Source organism: Amblyraja radiata, chromosome 20 (genome assembly GCF_010909765.2).
Source record: "Amblyraja radiata isolate CabotCenter1 chromosome 20, sAmbRad1.1.pri, whole genome shotgun sequence".
NCBI classification, from domain to species: Eukaryota; Metazoa; Chordata; class Chondrichthyes; order Rajiformes; family Rajidae; genus Amblyraja; species Amblyraja radiata.
The window spans coordinates 3,934,928-3,945,667 of record NC_045975.1 but is presented as its reverse complement, the minus strand read 5'-3'; positions in this window follow the sequence as shown (position 1 = coordinate 3,945,667).

Sequence of the window (10,740 nt, the reverse complement as noted above, 5' to 3'; positions counted from 1 at the left end):
CACAGCTGATATGCCAATTCCATGGTCTTGCCTACTATTAAGATATCATCAAGATATGCCATGACCATATGTTTTTGTCTTCTAAATGTTGCCAGGGCTGGTTTTAGTATCTTGGTGAATAATCTTGGGGCTGATGTTAAACCATTGGGTAATGCTTTAAACTGCCACAGCTGCCCCATCCAGGTAAATTTCAGGTATCTGCGATGATCCTTGTGAATGGGTACTGAATAGTAAGCATCTTTGAGGTCAATGCTTGCCATGAAGTATCCTTTGGAAATCAGTTGTTTGGCAGTAACAAATGTTTCCATTTTGAAATGTACATACTTAACAAACATATTTAGTGAAGTTAAGTCAATGATGATGCGACACCCACCATCTTTTTTAGTTTTAGTGAATATATGTGACACAAATTCCAAGGGCTCATGTTTTGTTTTTTTCCCATGATACCCTTAGTGATTAGTCTCACCAGTTCAGCTTGTCCCTCTCATTTCTCTTTAACTGAGAGGGAAAAGACCCTCTGGGGTGAATGTTGATCTGGTGGCAATTTTTCTAGTATAAATTGTATTTTGTATCCACTAATGCTATTGAGTATATACTTGTCACTCGTGATAGACTCCCATGCTTCTTTAAACAGGTGTAATCTCCCCCCTGTTAGTATTGCGCCCCTACTTTCTATATGCTGGTAGGAACCAGACCCGCCTACCTCCATGGTTATGGGTGTTTCTTCTGTCTCTTCCCAGACCAGCGAGTCTTGCGCGTTGCCTGACGTGGCAGTGATGTTTGGGGGTGGCGCATTTTCCATGGGGTACGCTCTGGGCCTTGATCTAAAAAAGACTTCAGGTGGTGATATGCGGACCCCGAGCTTTCACCAGTCCCATAGGGTAGACGTCGACTGGTGGACGCGATGGGGTGCTGCCGCTTGGGTATTGTTGTTTTGGGGTTGCTCGTCCCGGGGCCTGCCCTCAAGAGACCGAAAGTTTTTTAGAGGCCTCTTCCATATCCTTTACTTTTTTCGTGAGGTCTTTGCCAAAGAGCAGTGTGTCTGGCTCAGTGGCTGGGGTTTTGCACAACCCCGCGAATTTTGGATTTAGGGCAGGTCTTATAATTTCTTTATGGAGTTTATTTATCTCGAACTGCGTGTTGCACAACAGCGCGAGAGTTGGTTTGTGGTCATCTCCGTATTGTCCACAGAACGAGCAAATGATGCGATGGCTGACGTCAGGAGCCTGAGGATCCGCTGCAGATTCAGCTCCTGGTTCCGAATATTTGTCCCAACGTGCCCCCAGATTTGGCTGTTGACAGCCGGCACTTTGAGAGACTCACAATTTTCTGGAGCTGTGTACAATTCTAAGGCCTCATTAACCACCTGCTCCTGTAGGGGCCTGTTGGAGAGGTGGTTAATGCTGGCCGCTAGTTTAGGCTCTAATGGCCTTCCTGCACGTGGGGCTGCCACGTAGCGGTCCACCACACCCAGCAGCTCTTCCTGGTCCTGCACCCCTTGCATACTCCCGACTTCTTCAGCCAGCGTCCCCTCTTCCTGACCAGCCCAGTCCTGGTCTCCAAAGCTGCCCTCGGGTGAGGAGGAAGCGATGGCCAGTGCACAAGGCACTGTGGAGGGAGTGCCTGAACTCCCCCTGTGAGACTGCCCCTCACACAGTGTGTCTCGCTGGAGCACCTGCTCCAGGAGCCGCTCCAAGCGGCTCAGGCGGCTGTCTCTCCCCCGTGCGGGTGGTGAGACGTCCCCGTCCGACGAGTCGGAAACCACCGGCCGGATGCTCTTCCTGGTGGCTATACAACCAGTCCGCTGCTCAGGCGCTAGCGGGACTGGGCTCGGCCCGGTGTCGGGGATGGCAGAGCGCCAGGTAAGCGGTCCTACCGCCTGCTGCCCCCCACAGATGGAACGCTCCTCCGTCGGAGTCGAGCGGGCGACAGATTTCTTCGAGAGCCTTTTCTTCATGTCTGAAAAACAAATCAGAAGGCTCTCCTGGCAAAAGAAAAGCCGACCTCAGAGTAACTTACCTGATGGTCCGTCTTTTAAACTGTAGCGGGAGCGCCTGACTCCCGCTGCGGCCGCTATTGCACTGCTGAACGCAATGTCGCGCATGCGTGCTGAGCGTGCTCTTCACGTAGTCACTCACGTGACTCCGAAGTAAAATCTATCTATCTCTGCCTTAAAAATATCCACTGACTTGACCTCCACAGCCTTCTGTGGCAATGAATCCCACAATCCCGGAAATTCCTCCTCATCTCCTTTCAAATTATTTTTCCTTTAATTCTTGAGGCTATGACCTCTAGTCCTAGACTCTCCCACTAGTGGAAACATCCTCTCCACATCCACTCTACCAAGGCCTTTCGACAATGCCTGACTCCATAAAAGGACACAGAGTACTGGAGTTATTCAGCGGGTCAGGCAGCATCTCTGGAGAACATTGATAGGTGACGGTTCAGGTCAGGACTCTTTTTCAGATCCCCATGATTTGAAGCCCCATATGTTAGTTTTAGTTTAGTTTAGAGATACAGCGTGCAATCAGGCCCTTCAGGCCACCAAATCCGTGCCGGCCAGCAACCCTCACACACTAAAGAGTCTGTCCCACTTAGCGATTTTTTCGGCGACTGCCGACATAATTGACTAACGTATCAAGTCAGCAAAAAAATTAGCGGCGTGGTGTGGCGGTGACGCGGCGTGATGACGCATTGACACGCGGTGTTTTTTCAAGTGCCGCAACACTTTTTTTGTCGCCATTGGATTTTGAACTGTTCAAAATCTTTTGGCGACACTGATATGACGCAGGCAGTCGACGATAAAAATTTGCCAAGTGGGACAGGCCCTGAACACTATTCTTGGGACGACAGATGGCACAATGGGCTAAATGTTCGGCTGGCAACCGGAAGGTAGCCGGTTCGAATCCCGCTTGGAGTGCATACTGTCGTTGTGTCCTTGGGCAAGACACTTCACCCACCTTTGCCTGTGTGTGAATGTGTGTGAGTGATTGGTGGTGGTCGGAGGGGCCGTAGGCGCAGATTGGCAGACACACTTCCGTCAGTCTGCCCCAGGGCAGCTGTGGCTACAGAAGTAGCTTACCACCACCGAGTGTGACTGAGGAGTGAATGAATAATGCGATGTAAAGCGCCTTGAGTATTCTAGAAAGGCGCTATATAAATCCCATCCATTATTATTGTTATTCTACACACACGAGGGATAGTTTGCAATTTTTACCAAGCCAATTAACCTACAAACCTGTACGTCATTGCAGTGTGGGAGGAAACCGGAGCACCCGGAGGTTATGGGGAGAACGTACAAACTCCATACAGACAGCGCCCGTGGTCAGGATCGAACCCGGGTCTCTCGCGCTGTGAGGCAGCAACTCTACCGCTGCGCCACCGTGACGCTGTATAGAAACTAATTTCGATACCTACTGGCCTAAAATAAATCAGATTTTGATGAATATATTGAATGTTCTCAAAAGCTTTCAAATTGGGTTTAGCTGTCCTTGTGGAGATGAGAGTGCTCGATTAACTAAGCAACTATTAATTTGTAATCAATATTTACGGATGAATTACAAATTAAGGCAGAAAACAGAAAGCTCCCAAGTGGGATGAGGCAATTATTTTGTTATTGTACTGTTAATATTGGCCAAATTAAAGACCCAATAAAATGGAGGATCCCTGCACTTGTCAGAATTGCTTAACCCTTGTCAGCTGAACTTTTCAGGCTTTGAATGGCGCCAGCCAGTCTAGGCTCAGACTGGTATGCAGGATGGTAAGGGGTCCAGGTGTTCTCCCTGTTTCTCATGTATAGCGGTTTTGCAAATTGACTTTAAATGCATCATTTCAATTGGATCGCTGCAAACGCATTGTAAACAGTATAAATAATATTGCGAGACGATCATCCTGTTAATCGATGATTGGTCGAACTGTTGAGCCTTGGAGAAACTTTGAATCTCAGGGCACATGTTTCAATGTTTATTCTTGTTTGCTTCCTTCTAGAACTTTCTTTCAAATACAATGTATTAGCCGCTGTATTATTGGGTCAGGGAGATGTCCGTCATGTATGGGGTTAATCGATATCTGTAATTGGATCGTCAAGAGACCACCCCCACGTGGTTCGGCCCCTCGAGGTTCAGGGACCTATAAATGTCCGCTATCACGAGGTTCAGCGTCGATCTTCTGGGAGAGCGCTTGGGACTGCGTGACCTTCTGGAGTGTCTCTGTTTGAGCGAGGCCAAGAGTGCTTGATCAGGCAGATACGGGGATCGAACCTGCGGTGGTGAGGTACAGGAGTTGGAACTGTAATTGTGTTTTGTCAAAATAAAGTTTAGATGCGCAAGTGTGCTTGACTCAGTGGTTTTTGACTGAAACTAGACTGGGGGGAAGCTTAGAACGAGCAATTCACAGTACTACAGCTAACAATGTAATAAACCTCCTCTTGCACAAAACTGTTGGGACTGAAATGTACGTAAGTCTTTAATTAATTAGTACAGTAACATGGCTTAGCAATGAAATCGGCAGATGCACAGCAAGGGCTTTTAATCAAGTGAAGTGCCATGGGCGACACGGTGGCACAGCGGTAGAGTTGCTGCCTCACAGCGCCAGAGACCCAGGTTCGATCCAGACTACGGGTGCTGTCTGCACTGTGCCTCGGTACACGTGGCAATAAACTTAACCGAACAAAGCATGGGAACAGGCCCTTCGGCCCTGCGCCAACCACCCTGTACACTAGCACTATCCAACACACACTGGGGACAAATTACAGAAGCCAATGAATGTGCAAACCTGTAGCTCTTTGGAGTGTGGGAGTAAACCAGAGCACCCGGAGAAAACCCACCCGGGTCACGGGGGGAACATACAAACTCCAGACAGACAGCACCTGAGGTCAGGATCGAACTGGAGTCTCTGGCACTGTAAGGCAGTGTTGCAACGGGTACCCGGACGTGGCTCCGACAGACAAGAAGCCAAAGCAAAGTCGTCAAAGCCAAAGAACGGAATGGAAACAAGGCCGAAACGCCAATAAACAGAAAGAGCCCGAAGACGAAACGCCTACTAACTGAAAGGATGGGACGCCTAAATGCAAACTAACCGAAAGGGCGGGATGCGTAAATTCCAAGGAACCGAAAAACTGCGTCGCATAAAAGCAAACTTACCGAATGGCCACTCTGCCGAAACGCCACCTACCCGAAAGGCGACGTCGCCTACAGGCCAAAGGACCGACTGCCGCTCAACAGAAACGTCCAATAACGGACTTGACGTTGCCGGGGGGCGGGACTTGTCAGCGATTGATCCCGACCCCCGCGTCCATCACATCACTGTGAAGGACATTGTTCCACACCTCCGCTCCACCCGACCTGCAGCCCGCGGAGGGTGGCCATGGGAGAGTGGGGGCTGTCCCGAGGGATGCGCACCTTCGGCCGCTTTCAACTTGGTGCTTGGGTTCAGATTGTCCAGTCACCTATGGCTTGTATGGGAAAATGAACCCCACGCTCCCCGCCCACTAGCACTATCCTACACACACTAGGGACAATTTACAATTAGCTTGCAAACCTGTACGCCTTTGGAGTGTGGGAGGAAACTGGAGCACCACGCAGGTCACGGGGAGAACGTACAAACTCCGTACAGACAGCAGCCGTGGTCAGGATCGAACCCGGGCCTCTGGCGCTGTGAGGCAGCAACTCTACCGCTGCGCCACCGTGCCGGACTTTGAAATGTCAGAATCGGGCAAATTAGCATTCACATCGAACATCTGTTTGAACTGGATGCTGGATGTTTTCCATCTGTGTCTAATGTCTGTTGAGTATTCGCATTCTCCAGTTTACTTTTTATTGTCACTTTATTACAAGAATGTTTATGCAAGGCTGCTTCAACAGCCACATCATTTGTGTCTTAATTGGACTCCTGGCAATTTGCTTCAGAGAAGAATAGCATCAAAGAGAAAACTGAAAAGTACTGTATGTGCAGGGTATAATTATATATTTATACACATAAACAAACAGATAATGGTGTGGATACTGTGTGGATCATTTAGTAAACAACTTGTTCATTTAGTTTTAGGTTGAAGTCAATTCCACTCAGAGTGGGAAAATGATGCATTGATTGTGTAGGAAGGAACTGCAGATTCTGGTTTATAGCATTGTCCCACGGTACGAGTTCATTCCAAGAGCTCTCACGAGTTTAAAAAAAAAATCAAACTCGTGGTAAGCACGGAGAATGAACGTAGCGGGTACGTCGGAGCTCGGGGACGTCTCTTAGCGGCTGGTACCGCTAACGGCAGGTACTCGGGAAGACTCGCTAATGGCAGGTAAGCACGGGAAGACTCGTGAAGATTTTTCAACATGTTGAAAAATGTCCACGAGAGCCCCGAGTACCGACGAGCGGCCATTACTGTAAATCTCCGAGTTTGAATCAGGGCAAACTCGGGAGAACTCTTGGAATGATCTCATACCGTGGGACAGGGTTATTGCACAGAAGATAGACACAAAATGTTGGAGTTACTCAGCGGGACAGGACCCTTCCAACCAGGAATGTCACCCATCCATTCTCTCCAGAGATTCTGTGTGACCCCCGACGCATGTGGCAAGGCATCCAGGCCATCACGGACTACAGACTACAGACCCTCCAACACCACCCCCACATCCAGCGACGCCTCCTTCCTTGAGGAGCTTAATCACTTCTATGGCCGCTTCGACAGGGACAATCTAGAGACAGCCATCAAGGCTGTGCTCCCTGCCGATCACCAACCCCTCACACTCACCCCCTACGACGTATACGTGGCACTGAGTAGGACTAATGCACGTAAGGCTGCTGGCCCTGACGGCATCCCCGGGCGCGTGCTCAGGGCCTGTGCTGCGCAGCTGACAGACGTCTGGACTGACATCTTCAACCTGTCACTTGCCCAAGCAGTTGTCCCCACGTGCCTTAAAACCACCTCCATCGTGCCAGTGCCAAAACACTCCACTGCGGCAAGCCTCAACGACTTCCGCCCAGTTGCACTTACCCCCATCATCACCAAGTGCTTCGAGAGGCTGGTCCTGGCACATCTCAAAAGCTGCCTACCCCCCACACTGGATCCCTATCAGTTTTCCTACCGCAAGAACAGGAGTACAGAGGATGCCATCTCAACGGCACTTCACTCCGTCCTCTCCCACCTCGACAACAGAGACACTTACGTAAGAATGCTGTTCATCGATTACAGCTCAGCATTCAACACCATTATACCATCAAAACTGATCACCAAACTCGGTAACCTGGGCATCGACCCCTCCCTCTGCAACTGGATACTGGACTTTCTAACCAACAGACCCCAGTCTGTTAGGTTAGACAAGCACACCTCTTCAACCCTCACCCTGAACACCGGCGTTCCACAGGGCTGTGTGCTGAGCCCCCTCCTCTACTCCCTCTTCACCTATGACTGCACACCTGTACATGGTACTAACACCATCATCAAGTATGCAGATGATACAACGGTGATTGGCCTCATCAGTAACAACGATGAGTCGGCCTACAGGGAGGAGGTCCAGCACTTAGCAGCATGGTGCGCTGACAACAACCTGGCCCTTAACTCCAAGAAGACCAAGGAGCTCATTGTAGACTTCAGGAAGTCTAGGGGCGGCACGCACACCCCCATCCACATTAACGGGATGGAGGTGGAACGTGTTTCTAGCTTCAGGTTCCTGGGAGTCAACATCTCCGATGTCCTCTCTTGGACCCACAATACCTCAACTCTGATCAAGAAGGCTCACCAGCGTCTCTTCTTCCTGAGGAGACTGAAGAAGGTCCATCTGTCTCCTCAGATCCTGGTGAACTTCTACCGCTGCACCATCGAGAGCATCCTTACCAACTGCATCACAGTATGGTATGGCAACTGCTGTCTCCGACCGGAAGGCATTGCAGAGGGTGGTGAAAATTGCCCAACGCGTCACCGGTTCCTCGCTCCCCTCCATTGAGTCTGTCCAAAGCAAGCGTTGTCTGCGGAGGGCGCTCAGCATCGCCAAGGACTGCTCTCACCCCAACCATGGACTGTTTACCTTCCTACCATCCGGGAGGCACTACAGGTCTCTCCGTTGCCGAACCAGCAGGTCCAGGAACAGCTTCTTCCCGGCGGCTGTCACTCTACTCAACAACGTACCTCGGTGACTGCCAATCACCCCCCCACCACTTATTATTATTTATTCAAATCATTTGCTATGTCGCTCTTCCAGGGAGATGCTAAATGCATTTCGTTGTCTCTGTACTATACACTGACAATGACAATTAAAATTGAATCTGAATCTGAATCTGAATCTGAGTTACTCCAGCACTTTGTGTCTATCTTTCGTTGATCGCACTGACTGATTTTTTAAAAATCTGAGCAAGTCCTGCCTCATCAAGTTGTTAGATATTTATTAGTGAGAGGCTGGCAGTATTTGCAAGACATTGTCTGTTCCAGCTGACTTCAGGACAGTGAGCCTCAGGCATAGTTTAATAATGGAAATAATGTGGTCTTGGAGGGGGAGGATGCTCCCCAAACTGCGGAGCATCCTGGGCAATACAGCTCACCCCCTCCATCACACACTGGTCAACCTGAGGAGCACCTTCAGCAACAGACTGGTTCCACCAAGATGCAGCAACAGAATGCATCGAGATTGATCCCTGGGATGGCGGGACTGTCATATGAGGAAAGATTGAAAAGACTAGGCTTGGATTCACTGGAGTTTAGAAGGATGAGGGGAAATCTTATAGAAACATATACAATTATAAAAGGACTGGACAAGCTAGATGCAGGAAAAATGTTCCCAATGTTGGGCGAGTCCAGAACCAGGGACCACAGTCTTAGAATAAAGGGGAGGTCATTTAAGACTGAGGTGAGAAAAAAACGTTTTCACCCAGAGAGTTGTGAATTTATGGAATTCCCTGCCACAGAGGGCAGTGGAGGCCAAGTCACTGGATGGATTTATGAGAGAGTTAGATAGAGCTCTAGGGGCTAGTGGAGTCAATGGATATGGGGAGAAGGCAGGCACTGGTTATTGATAGAGGACGATCAGCCATGATCACAATGAATGGCGGTGCTGGCTCCAAGGGTCGAATGGCCTCCTCCTGCACCTATTTTCTATGTTTCTATGTTTCTAATGCTTAAAGAGCTCTTAAAGATAGCAGACTCAAGGGATATAGGGGGAAGGCAGGAACGGGGTATTGATTGTGGATGATCAGCCATGATCACTGTGAATGGCCGTGCTGGATTGTAGGGCCGAATGGCCTACTCCTGCACCTATTGTCTATTGCCTGTTGATAAGATGGTGTCAGCAACGTTGCCAGCCCTAGCATAGTGGAGCCAGCCCAAGCAGCTGTGCTTGGCAAGGGTTGAGTTGGTGAACCGCGAGCCAACGGGATTTTCTTTCAAGCTCCAAGGCGTCAAGCTGAGGAAAGAGAATGGGAATAGGGAATCAGGCCGAGTTTAAAAAAGAGGAATACAAACCCTGAAGGGAGAGAGAGAGAGAGAGAGATGGCTGCAAGCTATAATGATGAATAATTTCTTCGGAAGGCTATGAAAAGACCACAGGAAGAAGTCATGGGTGGGGGGGGGGGGGGGGGGGGGTCCGGGACAGAGAATAGCTGCAGGCATGGTGGTGGGTTTATCCCGAGCTGAGACCGACCGACCGACCAACCGAGACAAAGGCAGGTGCCTGGAAACTGAAGCAAGGGAACAGATAAATGGTGGCAATTCACCGCTGGTGAGTCGGCGTCTCAGGGAAAGGAAGGAGGACAGATGTTTCTGGTCTACGGGAAGGAAAGTAATAACGAGACAGTGGTTACACATCAAAAGACATAATCGATCGGGGCACGAACACTGCACGAACGAAACAAAGAAAAATAAACGTATTGTCTGAAGGTACATTGAGTATAAATGGCCTCTGAATGGTCATCTGAAATTATTGACCTTGATGATGAGCAATAAAAGCTTTTCACTGTATGGTGACAATAACCTAAACTCAACCAAGGGGTTGGCCATTTAGGACTGAGACTAGGCTAAGTGGGACCCGTTGGGTCCCAGTCACACGGGAGGCCTGGTCCCTCAACGCAACCCATTCCCCAACGCAATGTTCCACCATGGTGTGAGGGAGGGGGATGGGGTGGTGTTGGGGGTGGGGGGGGTGATGTGGTGTTGGGGGGTGAGGGAGTGTGGGGGGGTGGGGTGGTGTGGGGGAGGGTGGGAGGAACGGGGGAAGGGTAAAGGTGGGGTGTGGGTGTGTGTGTGGGGGGGGTGTGGGGAGGAGGGGAGGGGGGAAGGAGGAAGGGGGGGGGGGTGGGGAGGAGGGGAGGGGGGAAGGAGGAAGGGGGGGTGTGGAGAGGGGAGGGATTGCACTCTGAGGCTGCCGGGTTATTAGTGTTTAAAAAATGTTGAGATTCTCTCTCCTGAATATTGGAATTGGTGGAGAGGTGGAATATTGTGTTGGGTGACCAGCCCTCCCGTGCGATGCGATGACCCAACGGGTCCCACTTAATCTATTAAATTAATAAACTGAAGAAGGGTCTCGACCCGAAACGCCACCCATTCCTTCTCTCCACAGAGGTTGCCTGTCCCGTTGAGTTACTCTGGCATTTTGTGTCTACCCACAGTGCGGTATGTGGATCTTGGGATCCAAGTCCATAATAGCCCTGTCCCACAGTTCATTCCAAGAGCTCTCCCAAGTTAAAAAAATAATGAAACTCGTGGTAAGCACGGAGAATGAACGTAGCGGGTACGTCGGAGCTCGGGAACGTCTCTTAGCG